A 15,066-nucleotide genomic window follows, 5' to 3' on the forward strand; every position below is an offset into this window, starting at 1 on the left:
AACATTATTGAGTGTGAGAGGACTCAGGTTCAAATATTCAGTCCACCACAGCAACACAGCCATGTTATTGAAACCCAGTGGGGACAGGAATAGAGAGGATGGTGATACAGAATGGCGCAAATGATGTGTTATTCGTAACAGTTAGTTACTAGCAGTTGTTATTTGATATGATAATGTATTATTAGTAATAATAACAATACAAGAGTTTGGGATGATAGATTTTAAAAAATGTATAAATTAGAGTTTCTTCAACTTCAGCCTCTCATCATTCTAACACATCTACATGCTGATATGTGTTTTACCTGCTAGGATGAATTCTACTACCTCACCCCTCATCCTTCTACATGTCTACAAGACAGATTTGTATCATTAAAAAATAATCATGATCAACACCTCTAATGCATGCTTACATTCCCAGGAATTTCTGTTGTTTCTCAGGTCAACTTGCTTTCTCTTTTCCCATAACTGGCTATAGAAAACTTCTCCATTCTTTTTAAACCTCCTCCCAGCCTGTTATTCCTCCATTTCCTTAACCTTCTACTTCCCAGAGAAAAAGAAGCTATTAGAAAGGAAATCTTCTTTTTTATGTAGAAAACCTCAGTTTTTTATGTAGAAAACCTATGAGACTACCTACTCAAACAGATATCTGCTCCTGCTGTGTTAGAGAAGGTTTCCTTTCACACATTTAAGTCCCAACTGTTTACCTTTGTTTTTTGGGGGGCATTTTTTCTGCTATTGACTTTGCAGAAATGTTACACTATCAATTATCCACTCCATCCATTATCTCTCAGTTTCTCCGTTGAATTGTTCAGGCAAATATATAAAATATAAAAACATTTAAGACCAAACTAAAGAGATTTCAGCTCAAAAACAAGTATAATCATGTAATAAAACTGCAGACTAAAATGCTGACTCAATATTTACAAAATCTTAGACTCAGAGACTAAGTATAAAATAGTAACACCTTTTCCATATCCTTTGAACTACTGATGTGTGTTGATGTGTCTGAGCTGAGAAATGCTGGCATCAATAATCCAACACAAATAGACAAAATAAAACAGAACAAAGCATGACATGAGCAATAAATGTACCTCTAATTTGGTATAGTAAAATCAAACTGTGTTAGTGCCCTTATAAACTACTGCTGATTAGGTCGCAGAGAATGAAATATTCAAGATTAGTATTTTTTTCTGATCAGCTGAGGCTTTCTAAGTCTAGATAGAGTCTCTGGGTTAAGAAAAAAGGATAAAATAAATAAATTAACTATAAATTTGCTCTACTGATATCTTATTCTATTCCTGCTCCAGAGTCTGGTATAGTTACAGAGATAGCAGTCAAAGCATCAAAGAGGAAAGGGGTGGTAATATATAATTATTTAAATAATTTTGAGCACTTCTCCATGTCTGTAACTGAGCTTGCCCTACTCACTTTCACAAGTCGAAAGGATTGGGCAAGGTGCTATTTAAATGTAGTGGGGACCCCAAGGTGGGCCATTCCAATCCACATGTTTCATTTGAGCTCACTTGTGGGAGTGTGCTCAGGGTGGGCAATAAATTCACCTTGGAATGTTGAAAGTCATACATTGTGCTTTTAAGCAGTGGTTGTTGAGAATATTCACTCCTCAGTGAGATGATGGCTGACGCCATCTAAATTTTCTCTGACCTCAAAAATTCTAAAAATAGGAAAAGCACGAGGAGAAAGAAAGAGATGGAGGAGGAGAACCAGGAGCAAATGGAGGAGGAATAGCAGCAGCAGAAGAATTATAGACAGAAAGATCTTCTCAATCTTTATTAATAAGGACTATAAGTAGTCTTAATAGGAAAAAGACAGAGAATGTAAAGTATTAGTAAAAAAAAAAATACATACTTTTTTAAAAAGCAACTGCTGGAACTAGCTGTGTGTTGCAGCCAGCACATACCAGCTCTTAGAGCCAGTTATGTGCATCTCTTCCCAAGTCCTCTTTCTGTGATGTCTCATTGGTAGGTTGAAATTGGCCATAGTGGGAGTCTTTACACCATGAAAATTGGCAATACTACAGATCAAGGCTTTTATCCCCACCTCAGAGAGCCAGTAATTAAACATTTACCAGAACACCACTGGCTAGAAGCCACAGAGAATGAGAACTCTGAGGAACAAGAATGCAGGGCACAGTGGGAACATGCCCACCACCTGTGGGTCTTTTTGAAGCAGAGAATTAAGTGGAACCAAGTGGCAGCAGCATCCAGAAGCTGTAAAGACCGCCAGTGATGCCTGGGGTGTTCAGGTTTCTATTTAAACTAAAGCAATCATGATGATCACATACATGGTTTAGAATTTCACTGAAATTTTGGTCAAATAGCTCTACTAAAGTTATGCAGAATCTGGGCCTTTTAGTTGAATGTTATTTGAGAGGACCAGGGTGTCACGTGCAGCTCTCAGTGAGGTGCCTGGCCTCTCTGCATTTGAGAAGCCCTGGCAAAGAGCCGTGCCATACCACACTGAAGCCTGAAGTCATGTATCATTTGGAGGTGGACAGAAGTAATGACACTCTATATGAGCAAATTCAAATCTAGACCATTCTTGCTACAGAGTAGGAAGTAATGAAAAGCCTCTATAATGGCCTCAGTTTATTTCTTAGATTAGTAACAACAGCTACACCTAAGAAATATTGTATACATAAATCATAATTCTTACTTTGCCTTATAGGTACATTTTAATTCATTTTGTTAACTTACAAAAATATTTTTCATAAAATAATTTTGTGACTTACTCCCTAATCAATACCATTTTTATCAAACCAGTACATGGTTAATTTATTAAACACTATCATAAGTAAAGTTATAGAGAATTTCATTTGCATAAATAACCGTGAAGAAAGTATACAATGAAAATGATGTTTGAGTTTTATTTTCACTGTATTAGAGAGTCGGGCTGCTTTACCACAATACTTTGTTTCCATTATCTCTGATATTTTCCCTGATTCACAGTTAAGGAGCAAATTTATGTGTTTCCTTGACAACACACCTTCAAAAAAGATTAACCATGACCTGTATTAGAGACAGGTTTAACATTTTTTGAATTCTACCTGTTGTTATTGGGAAATTCCTATATTCCTTATACATAACATATATATCAAAATATTTTCACCACATATCAATGAACTAATAAATTCTTTAGGCAATAGCATAATTCATGTGGTGTAATCAAATATATATGCATATAGAATCTATATTCTTAATTAGGCTTAAAGTCCCTATTGTGGAATATAAATTTTCTATTAACATTAAAATGATTCTAGAATTTCAGTAATATAAGGGACTACAAATATTATGAAACCTAAACCCCTTATCTTAAAGAAACTGAATCCCAGAAAAAATGAGAACCACAGATGTATGAGTTATGATTTTCTGCTCTGCAGAAAACATGAGCATTAAATCTGGGAGAAAACAAACTCATAACAGTTAATCCAAGATCTTCATTGCATACTTACAAATAAGTCAACTCTCTGGCATAAACTTGTAATTAAACACAGAAAATACTTTTTTTAAATCTCTCTTCTGAGGCAATTTTGAATAGGGAATTTCCAAATAAATTCAGAAACATACTACATTAGGGAATGTTTGCAGGGCATATGGATCTGACTGAAAATAACATATTTTGTAACTATTGAATATATGTTAACTAACCAAAGGTATGTGTGATATTAATAAGTGAGAAAATAGAAATACATAAAGAAAGATGAGAGTATAAAACCCAAAATCCATTTCAAGAACAGGATACAACCAAAAGATAGTATGATATGAAAGCAGGGAAATGGTTAAACATGAATTGTTTTAAAATTGGTGTGAAAGATGTTCTCTGCACTTAAGGATGTAAAAAAAAAAACTACCAAAAGGAAGCCACTTATAGTTGGAGAGAAGGAGTTAGGAATTGCAGGGAGTGGGGAGAAAAAATAGCAAAGCCAAAGATGTACAGGTTAAAGAGAATGTTTGAGGGACTTAAAGAAATTCCCAAATGTGGAAGAGCTAAGATTGTGAGGACGATGAGACTAGATTTAAAAAGAGGCTAATTTTTAAATTATGGATTTAAATTTTGATTGGTTAACAAGTTATTTATATTTCCTATTTCTTATTGCATCAGGTTTGGTAAGATATTTTATATCTTTTAAGATTATTTATCTAAATTTTCAAATTAATTGGCATAAAATTGTTCATGGTGTTCTATTGTTGTCGAATACCAAATCTCTGATTTTTTTTTATCTTTGCAATATGTCTTATTTCAATGGTACCATGTTTTTCTTGATCAATCTTTGAGATAAGTTTATTTTCTAGTTCTGTCGTATAGGTACTTATCTTAATTATACTATCGTTTTACATTCTTCGGATTTAATTAGCTATTACATTACTACTCCTTTGAAATGGATTCTTAATCGCTGATTTATAGACTTTTTTCTTTAACATAGGAGTTGAAGGCTATAAATTTCCTTCTAACCAATCTTTTAGCTCCATCCCCCAAGTTGTGAATACCATACTTCGTTTTCATTTAGTTCAGAGTGTTTTAAATGTGTATATGGGTTTCTTCTTTGACTCACTAATTACAAAGAAGTATACTGCATTGTGATTAGACAATTTCTTCTTGAGGAAATTGACTGAAATTCTTTTTTGTGATTTGATGGATGATCAAACTTGGTGACTCTTTCAAGGGCTTTAAAATATAATGTATTTTATTATATTCTCCAGGTACTAGAAACAAAAGTCATGTTATATTTATCATTTAGATCAAGTTTAACTGTAGCAATTATTTTCTTATTTTAGTGACAATTTCTATATTTAATATGCATATTTAAGATACTATTTCCTATGAATGGCTAAAACGAATTGATATCTATATATTTGTTCTTTGATTTTTTTTTCTGGAGCACATCTTTTCATCAGTCTTTCATAAGAGATAATAAATGTTCTCAGTTCTTATAGATAGTATTATTGTGATTTGGGTTCACTGAAATTTATTTTTTCTCAAAATATTGAAGATATTAATCAAATGTTTTTACCATATAATGTTGATAAAATAGTAAAATAGTAATGTGATTCTAACCCCTTTTTAGTTTACATTTTTCCCTTTCTCGTTTTTGTCTTTTTTATATTCATAGTGATCTGAAATGTGAAACACACATGATTGTGTCCTATTATCTTTTTCATCCTTTAGAATCTTTTTAAACTTTAGCCTTAGGATGTTATCTCCAATTTTTTTCTTTGCTTCCAATACCTTCACCACTATCACCACACACACACACACACACACACACACACACACACACACACACACGTGCGTGCACGTATTATTATTTTTATTAATTATTTTTAGAGAAAGAAGGGCAGGGAGGGAGAAAGAGAGGGATGTATGAGAGATAATTCAATCAGTTGGCTCTCACACACCCCCAACTGGGGACCTGACCTGTAACCCAGGCATGTGCCCTGACTGGGAATCAAACTGGTGATGTTTCAGTTCACAGGCTGGCACTCAATCCACTGAGCCACACCAGCCAGGGGTCCTCATGTCATTTACTTGTGGGTCCCTATTAGATAATTTTGAAACATTATTATATTTTAACTATAGTTTTTTAAATCAAATTTTACTTTTCTTTTGATGTGGGATAATCTCTCCTCTTTCTCTTCCAACTTATTCCCTCTTCATCTAAACCTATACTTTATTCTGTTCCTCCCTTGAATTTTTATATTTTGAATATGAGTTTTCCCATTGCATGTTTGCCAATCTTTTGTAAATGGAAAACATCCTTTTAATATCCTTATAAAGATTGTTTAAGGATACTTCAACACACTTATTTTAAAGCTTTATTTTTGCCCTTTATACTATGTCCAGGTTGAGGTTTTATTTTTGAGTTTGTTGCCTGCCTTTCGTTCACTGATTTTTCTCAAAGCTTGATAATTCTTGGTTTCTTTTCATCTCTGTATTTCATAGTTACTTTTTTACTTCAGTGGATATAAATTATGAGTGTCAACCCTTAGTTTATTCAACAGCAGCTATGTTATAAAATGTGTGTAAGGAAAGATACAAAATTAACTTGTTTTCTGGTTTTACAGGTTCTATTTTCCTTCTAAAGCTTGTCTATTACTACTGTTCTGCACTTCAAGTTCTAGATCCCACCTTCTCTGGTTTACCATGGATCCAATATTTCTACTGCCTGGCTGGTTGGCTAGAGAGAATGAAAAGTGCAGCATGCAGGCATCAAAGTTTGATTGCAGTTTTATTTCTAATCTTTCAGTATTTGTCTCTTACTTCCTCCCACTCGTTATTTCTATTATCTCTGGGTTTGGAGCAAGCTAAGAGGTACTCTGATCCCTGCATCATATATGTTATGGGGGAGTTTAATTTTTAACTTTTTTGTCCATTTATCTAATTCCAATTATTTTCTTTTTTGTCAAAAGTCCTCTTATATTTGTTTTCCAGCATGCTTAAATATGTTTATAATAACTTTTCTATATTTAAAAAGGACAAAGTTGAGACTCAGTTTCCTGACACAAAACTATTCTCATCCCTCTTTGCTGTTCAGTAATACATAAAAGGCATGGTAAACATATAAAATTCGTAACCAGAAGGTAATTTAGCCTTCCTGTTCTCACTGCATTAACTTTTATAAATTTACCCCTCAGTATATGAAAAGAGCATTTTTATTTTATTCCTAAAGGCAAGAAGTCCTTATGTAAAATCAGATCAATTATGAATTCATTTGATGCTTAACAAAACTCCTTGGAGGTGAGAAGGCTTATTTGCTAGCTTAGCTTTTCAATGTAAATAATAGTACCAATCAGCGATATTCTTGTTGAACATGAACAACATTTATAGACTCTTTGTTTACTACACAAAAGGCTGGCTGAATATAAAATGGCCTGCCTTTCATTTGTTTGATGATTAAATTATTACTTACATTAGCAGAGCAGAACTCTTTTGCCATCAAAGCTATTTTCTTTAAAGTACACAGGAGATCAGATTCCAATCTGAAATAGTTTATTTATACTGGTATTATTTATTACAATTATTGACTAGGTCAAAAATAAGGACAACTTAAAGTCAAAATTTTCTGTTGTCATTTTGCTCCCTCTCCTGGCTTCTCTTACCACCTTCCAACGTTCACTAACGGCAAAGCAAATCACTGTGTTCAAAGAAGCAACCATTCAGTGTCCAGAACTTCCTCACGTTTGGTTATTTTTAGTTAATAGGACAAAGGCATATATGCATATTTCTCCTTTCTTCGACTTACACAATCAACACAAAAAAGTCTCTTTCACAGAACAGTCTGCATCCTCAGTATTAATATGTACCAGGCTGTCATGTTACATATAGCATTTACTTCTTCCCACTTCAAACATGAGTATGAAAATATTTTCCCCTCAGATTAGTACTATGCCAACCCTAGAGATGCCATCTATTTCTTTAAAAAAATACTTATAGTATCCATTTTTTGTTCTCTGCTTTTTGTGCTTTTATGGAAGTCAAAATCTAATAAAATGGTCCAAATGTAATTTTTCCTAGAGAAACACTGAAACCAAATTTCCCTTGTAACACTTACACTCAACAAAATTTACCATCAAATCCAGAATCTCCATGAACTCTATTATAGTGCTCTGCCCCAAATTCAGGTCATTAAAAGTATTTTTTGCAGAAGTTCCTCAAAACAAGGTTAAGATACCCCTGAGAACAACTGGATAATCATGCCACTTTCAACTTTTCTATTAAACACTTTGTCATGACTTGGCATCAGGAGAATTTGCTGCCTAATTTTAATTCAGATTATACAGTTCTGCTTTCAGTAGATAAGTAAGGGAAAAGCCCATCAAAATAAATTTAGCTTTGCCTAGGTGTGTGGCATGACCTAGGTAAGAGCTTTCTGATACTCATATGCTTGAAAAGGTTACATGAATGATAATAAATTAATCCCCTAGCTTTTAGGGTATTTAAGACTGGTCGCTGACCTGGAAACATTATGAAGTTGACCTCCAGTCATAACATTTTCATACCTTATCATGCCATGTAAGTTGTATTATTCCATGGGCATTGTGCCTGGGAAAAAAACAGGGAGTGTTGATCTACATACCTACTAACAGGACAATATCAACTCAACTCATGTATTGCTAATGGTTAGAATTTATTGTCTACTTCTACAGTCAATCAGGAAAGAGAGGAGTCAGCGTTTCTTTTCTTTTCCAAAATTAAATTTATTGAGGTAACATTGGTTAATAGCATAAATTTCAGGTATACAACTTTATACTAGATGTATATATATAGATAGATAGATAGATAGATAGATAGATTAAATCTTGATTATATTAATTATAATGTACTATATCCTGATTTTTTACTTTAGATTAGAACATGAACATTATCCTATGTTATTAAAATCACCCTTTTTTTGAGGCTAATTTTCTCAATTTTCCCCCTTCATTCTCCTCCACCCAGCACACCCTGCTGCACAAGCCACCACGCCCCCAGCTCCCACAGGCAATCCCCTACCATGGTCCATGTTCATGGGTCATTCATACATGTTCTTTGACTAGAAGGGGAGTCAATGTTGATTACCCAATTGCTCACTGCTTAACCAGAAAGAGAGTGAGCTTAAGTATGCAAAATTTTCAGTCCTTTTGTAGTTTATCATTTCATCTTTTAGAAAGTACTATCTTCACTTAAACACACTTAACAGTGACTCAAGTAAAATTCTTTATAACTCTATAACTTTCTGTTTTAAAAATCGTTTAATACAACTTTCATCTTTCTTAATAATACTTAACTTTTTAATTATCAGTTTGAAAAATATATCATATACATGTATCCTGATAAGAGTATTTCTTTATTACTTATTTGTAGTTTGCCCAGTAATTTGTCTTTCATCTTCAGTTTTACTAAGCATTAAACACCTCCATTACATCCTGCCTGTATTCTGAGGCTAGTTCAGAGAGCAAACTGCACTGCCCAGAATACCGTAGAGACTCAATAATCACTGACTGATACAATAAACAAACAAACAAACAAATATTTAAAAAATAAAACTTTAGTTTCTTTTTTCTTGCACTCAACATCCCTAAGGACTCATTCTTTTTACTTTCAGCACAGAGAGATAATAAACAACAAAGACGTAAAAAGTTATCTACTACAGAATTGGCACTAACAGGATGATTCCCCTCCAATTCACCATCCTCCCTAGGATAATATTTTCCCAAAAAGAAAAAGACTTTTCTTTTTAGTTAGTTCCTTTGAGCTCCATCTTCCTTAACAAGCAGTAATTGCTGCTCTAATTTTATACAACCAGAAGAATTGTCCATCAACTTGCCATTGCTAACAATGGATTCACATACGAACTGCCTCAGGCAAAGGGAACACATTGCTAACAATGTGGTAGAATATTTTTAACCCCAAATTGATGTAGGGCTTGAAATGATTTCACCACAAGCTTCAGCTCTAAGAATTTATTTCTTCTCAGTCAAGTTAGGCCATTTCTGGCCTGTGAGACATTGTAAGATGGACTCACAAAGAACTAAAAAGATAAAGATGTAATTCAGTAGATGTCCATCCAAACATAAATTACAAGACACTAACTGGGTTTCAAGCAATATCAAGTGTTAAGGCTCTTTAGTGTAATTTGAAGATGAAGGCAAATGTAGTGGACAAGAGTGCCAAGGGCAAGACAATCTCTAGTTAACAGGTTCAAATATGAAATGGGAATTAATCATAATAAACATCCTCTGTCTTTTAAGGTAATACCAAACTATTATTACACACACAAACCGACCTCTTGTTTTCCGCGATGTCCTACCAAGTGAGAGCATGCAGGGTTTATTGGAGAACTATATCATACTACAACATTCCAGGGAAAGAACACTGCAGTTACTCATTAATCCAATTAACTGTCCTTTAGAGTCTAAAAGAAAAGAAACAAGCAAAACCTAAGTTAAGAGCCAACATCAGCAATGATATTAAGGTGAGAGAAAGTATGAAGTTATCCTCTTCTAAAGGTATGCAGGAGAACAACAGGGAACAGCTACCTCTGTACCACGGGTGAAACTCTTTGCCTGTTCAAAACTGGGCCAATTCTGATGTAAGACCGATGGATGGAATTGTGTCAGGGTCTTTTAAAAGAAGTGCCCTGAAGAAAAGTATGCCAGTTAATATATGATGAGGAGCATGTAATTAATGATGATTAAAGTAGAAAGAGATAAAATATAAACTTTTAATAAGAAAAATGTCTGGAATGATTTTAAAGCAATAAGGCTCTTGGAGAGAGAGGAAAAAAAAGCAGCAATTAAAAAAAAATTTAAAACATGTGAGCACATAAAAACCATCCAGATAGTACACATCTTAATGTGTTAAGTGAATTAGTTGCAAAATGGCTTTGATCATGTGCTGATGAAAAGAGAATGAATGGTTTTCAAAGTTAAAATATGATAAATTATGCAAGTATAAATAAAGCCAGTTAGTAAATATAGACAAAACTATTTATGTAAACCTTTTTTTAAATATCAAAAAACATACTTTTAAAGGTCACATAATGCAGTCATGTTTATAGAGAAGGTGCTAGAGATGGCACTAAAGAGAAACAGCTCTTAGAGAGCATTTAAATCTGAATATAAATTTTCTCAGGCTTCATATTTTTCCCTCTTCTTTCCTAGTTCCTCTTTTCTTCTTTAAAAAATTCTTCAGAGTGGCTCAGAATATTGGAATCAGGTTAAGAAAGGGGAGCCGCAATACTGATAAAATCTTTGGAAAGACACTCAGAAAAGTCTTTGTTATAATCAAACAAACAAGTATGGGGAATTAGATTTCTAGGATTCTGAGGTGTCATTCCTGGGTATTTTAATGAAAATGGACCAACCATCATCATAAAGTATTGCCTTTTGTCCAGTGAAAAAGAGTGAGAAAGTCCACATTCCATCTTCTTCCACATTTACACTAACTAAACTGTACCCACTGCACTTATTACTTTCTTCTCAAAAACCTAGGGAGTTGATTTCAAAGACTTAGACACATAAAGATCACTTTTAAATAAAGTTCAGGTAGCAGAAATAGCAGCGTTTAGGAACCCACAGAAGAGAATTCATGGAGAAGCTCCATGACAGCAGGACAGGCATCATGCCTCAGACACTTGATTGTTGCTGGCGCTGTGAGTCATGGCTTGCTCCTCAGGTCATCAACAGCAGTCTTGCTCCACTTTTCTGCTATTTTTTCTTCCCTTTTTTCTGTGATTTAGACAAAGGATCTCTCGCTCTCTGACTTTGTTTCTTCATCTCTCCCTCTCTCCCTTTTTGTCCTCTGTCCTTCTCTCCCTCTGTCTTTCTCTAATCCTCATCAAGAAGTGTGTTTTCTTTCCCAGGGAAGAGTCATAGTGTTGATGGGAGAGACCTGGCTCTTCTTACTGATGCATGTAAATAATTACAGATCAGCCCATCTATTAGTGTGCAATCAGAGTTTATTACTGATCCATTCCCATGAAAGAGAATGGGCTTAGCTAGGGTAGGGAGGTGAAAGAGACAGGTTCAGGGTAAAGCAGGGCAACAAAAATAGGGAAGCTGAAGGCCAGGATGGCAAGCCCCCAGGTGGCCAGAGGCCAATGAGCCAGAGAGCCAAGAAAGCAAGTCCTGTGTTCTGAGGACTTACAGAGTTGGCGGGATGGGAGTGAAAAAGATACATATTGATTGACGGGTAAATGTGGTGCCAGCTTTCCCAGGAGGACGTGACTACCCAAACTCAGGTGTGTGTGGGGGCTTGTTAGCCCGAATCCTTATCTTGCTCCAGACTCTATTTGTTTGCCTTGTTCGAGAACAGATACGTGACAGGAGGCAGTTAATTAAAGTTGGGGCAGTTACCAAAGTTATTTATGGGCTGCTTCTTTGGGCATTCTGGACTCTCTCCTGCTTTTCAGGCCTTGGGATGAAAGCACAGTTTCAAAGCTTTCTTTCCCAGGTAGTGGAAATGCTACATAGAATTTCAAGGACTACCCTCTTCCCATGCTAACACAGTGTTCCTTGTGATGTTGAAATACATGGCAATACTATCAGACCAGACTCAGGACTACTAAATTGGTGGATGAGATATGATCCCCTCCTCCTGCCTACCTTGGTTTACTGATCATTCTACCAAAGTGATAAAAGGCATTTTCTAGCAACCAGGATGCTAGACATTTGCCAGTAAGAGCAGTACAGTCTCAGAGTTTTTCCCATGCTATCTCCTGCCTCAATACAAGGGGGGACGCAAAAAAAAACCAGAATTATCTTCTGGAGGGCGGGCCCCTTGCAGTGCAGGCTTCCCCCAGTAGGTGAGTGTTCTAGGGACCCATCTGTATCAGTGTACTAGCTAGTGTTGTGAGAGGTTGTGTTCAGCTTCAGTGAATTTTTTTTTAATACTCTTTCAATCCGCTTGCCCCTTTTATGATGGGTGATTTATAAGCGCACCTGCCCACAAAAACACTAAAAGGCATCAAAATCAATGAGTTAAAAAACTGTTTGGAGCAGTGGAAAAAAATTCTTTATAGGTGTATTGAATCAAATGGAGAGTACTTTGAAGGTGACTGAAATTTAAACATGTAAGAATAAATACAGGATTTTTTATAAATAAATTCCAGGTATTTTGGGTCCCCCCTTACACCCTCGTCTCTTGATCTCTTGGTACGGGTCACTGACACTGATGAAAGCTCCTACATTAAACAAGCAAAACAAAACAGAAACTACATAGATAAAGTCCTCAACATTTATATGTACTTGAAAAAACTATCAAAACATTGAACATTTCAAGGATCAAATAAAGGCTGTACTATAGCAAAAATTCACATTTAAACTTTAATGATGTTTATTAATAAATAACAACGAGGCTCTTCTTTAAAGTGAAGAGTGTACCAGATGGTTCTCTTTGCCAGCACAAATTGTTCTCAATGTTTATAACGGGTTTCTGTAAGTGCCTTTGATTGACAGCAAACAGTTGTGTTACCAAACAGTGTGACATCAGGTCAATCATGATGAAACTTGATAATGCCACATCAATAATGTGACATTTTATGCTGTAGTTTGGAACAAATCACCGAAAGAGAAGAAAGAGATACATAGCAATGGATAAATATTATAAACAAATATTAACTCATCACATTGTGGCCTCCCTTGATAATATTCAAGGCCAATAGCATGACATTAATGACCCTCAGAATCCCTAATAACTCTTAAACTGAGAAATAAAGACATTTTCCAAAACAGAACATAACATGTCTCCCTGTTTTGATAAAAACTATTGCACTATATAATTTATCTAATTCCTCATCAAATCATTAGACAATTGAGATACATATTTTAAGAGTATAACAACTCCTTAAGGCTACAGCACGCCATAACAGCCACAATTATAGGATGCAGAGAGTAGGAAAATGGTCTATTTTCCAAAGGGCAGATTACTCAAATAAGCAAACCACCACATAAAATAGAACTGACCCATCTCTTCCTCTTTTAAATAAAGTTGCTGTTCTCAACTCTCCCTGTCTGTGATGCCAGTTTGACCAGAGTGGGATCCAAAGGTTGAGCTTAGCCACAAGAGATCAAGCAGAAAGTTACAAAGGACTTATGATGATGATGTTGCAATGGCCTGACTTAAGAAACCATGATCCAGAGGATGGGATGATGAGGAGAGATGAGGTGGTGGCAACTGGTATAGATGGACTATGGTTGGGAACCCAGAATTATCACTGGGGGAATTTGAATAATTTTCTAATTTGTGTGATGGGAACCCACTTCCTCACCTCCTCACTTAAATCTTCACTTAATTTCATATTTTAGTTGATATGTGGAGGAAGTAGATCTTTTGGGGGCAGGACACTACACTAAGAGAAGTTGTGAGGTGGATGACAGTAGAAACCAAAGTCTTTAGTGGAAGTTTCATGTAACTTATATTCCTGTTCTTTGCAGGACCAGTTATCTTTCTGTTCTCTGAATAAGGCCACCACTCTCCTGCTTTTATAACTTAGATTTTCCTCTTCCCATGAACTGAACATAATGACCCTTCAAGTTTTATCCCAAATGCTGCATCATGCATGAAGTTCGTTCTAATTTGCTGAATGGATTTGAGCTTTCCTTTCCTAACCTACACAAAGAAATTTTGTAAGTGTACTTCCTATGGCACTTAAAATAATCTAGCTTCCATTCTGCCTGGTACAGCATTTAGCCGGAGGTCAGGAATTATGCTTTACTTATCTCAACAGCCACTCAGGTACCTAGCTTAGTGTTCAACAAACGTTAGTTAAAATACATTGAACAAAAATAAGAAATGCAAAGAAGAAATAAGAAATTTCTTATAAAAAATACAAAAATTAGCTTACTTTATTCTGCCTTTCTTGCTAAAAGCTATCTTTAAAAGAAAGATGGGGAAATGTTTAAATTTAACATTTAATTTGACTGAGTTCTCATACCTCCTTTTGAGATAAATTTACTTTAACGATTCCTTCCAACTGTATAGCAAGACCGTAGATATTTCTTCAAAATGAGAATAGGACCCATAGTTCTTACTTGCTGTCTTTTAAAGTGGACAAAGAGTGAAGTTCTCTGATAACCCTCTATTGGAAGACACAATTTTTAATATAGAAAAGTATTCGTAACGGTGTTCTGTATTATCTCTTGGCACAAAAGGTGTTCTTTTTCAGTAATTGATTACAGGAACATGTTCAGAGGTATACTTTCCTTAATAGTTGTTTTCTAAAAGAAGAAAATTCTTTTGTTTTTTTATTTTGTCTAGTTTTTTTCTTTTAATGCTTTCAATTTGGAAACTGTTAACATAGAACTGCACTAAACTTTCTCAGTATTATTTATTTTGTAGTTCACTCTCCTGACAGAGACACAGAAAATGTGCCTCACATGATGTCTTACATATTATCCAGTTCCTCCTGCAGGCTCAGACATAAGCAGGAGACAATAGTGATTGATTAAAGCCAGAAAAGCCCTTGAATTCCACTTTCACAAAATTAACCTTTTTTTCCTTTATGTTTCCTTTGCATAACACATTCCTTTGCATGATGCATTATGCTACATCCTTGCTACTTTCTGGGAA

At 35.0% G+C, this 15,066-nt stretch overlaps 1 pseudogene; it reads right to left on the reverse strand.

Annotated features, from left to right (window-relative positions):
* Positions 1 to 15,066, reverse strand: part of LOC129066872 (G2/mitotic-specific cyclin-B2-like) — a 170,181-nt pseudogene that overhangs the window by 72,172 nt on the left and 82,943 nt on the right.

The sequence above is a fragment of the Pteronotus mesoamericanus genome, unplaced genomic scaffold (assembly GCF_021234165.1).
Source record: "Pteronotus mesoamericanus isolate MK-2021 breed Mesoamerican mustached bat unplaced genomic scaffold, CSHL_Meso_final contig_20, whole genome shotgun sequence".
Lineage (NCBI taxonomy): Eukaryota > Metazoa > Chordata > Mammalia > Chiroptera > Mormoopidae > Pteronotus > Pteronotus mesoamericanus.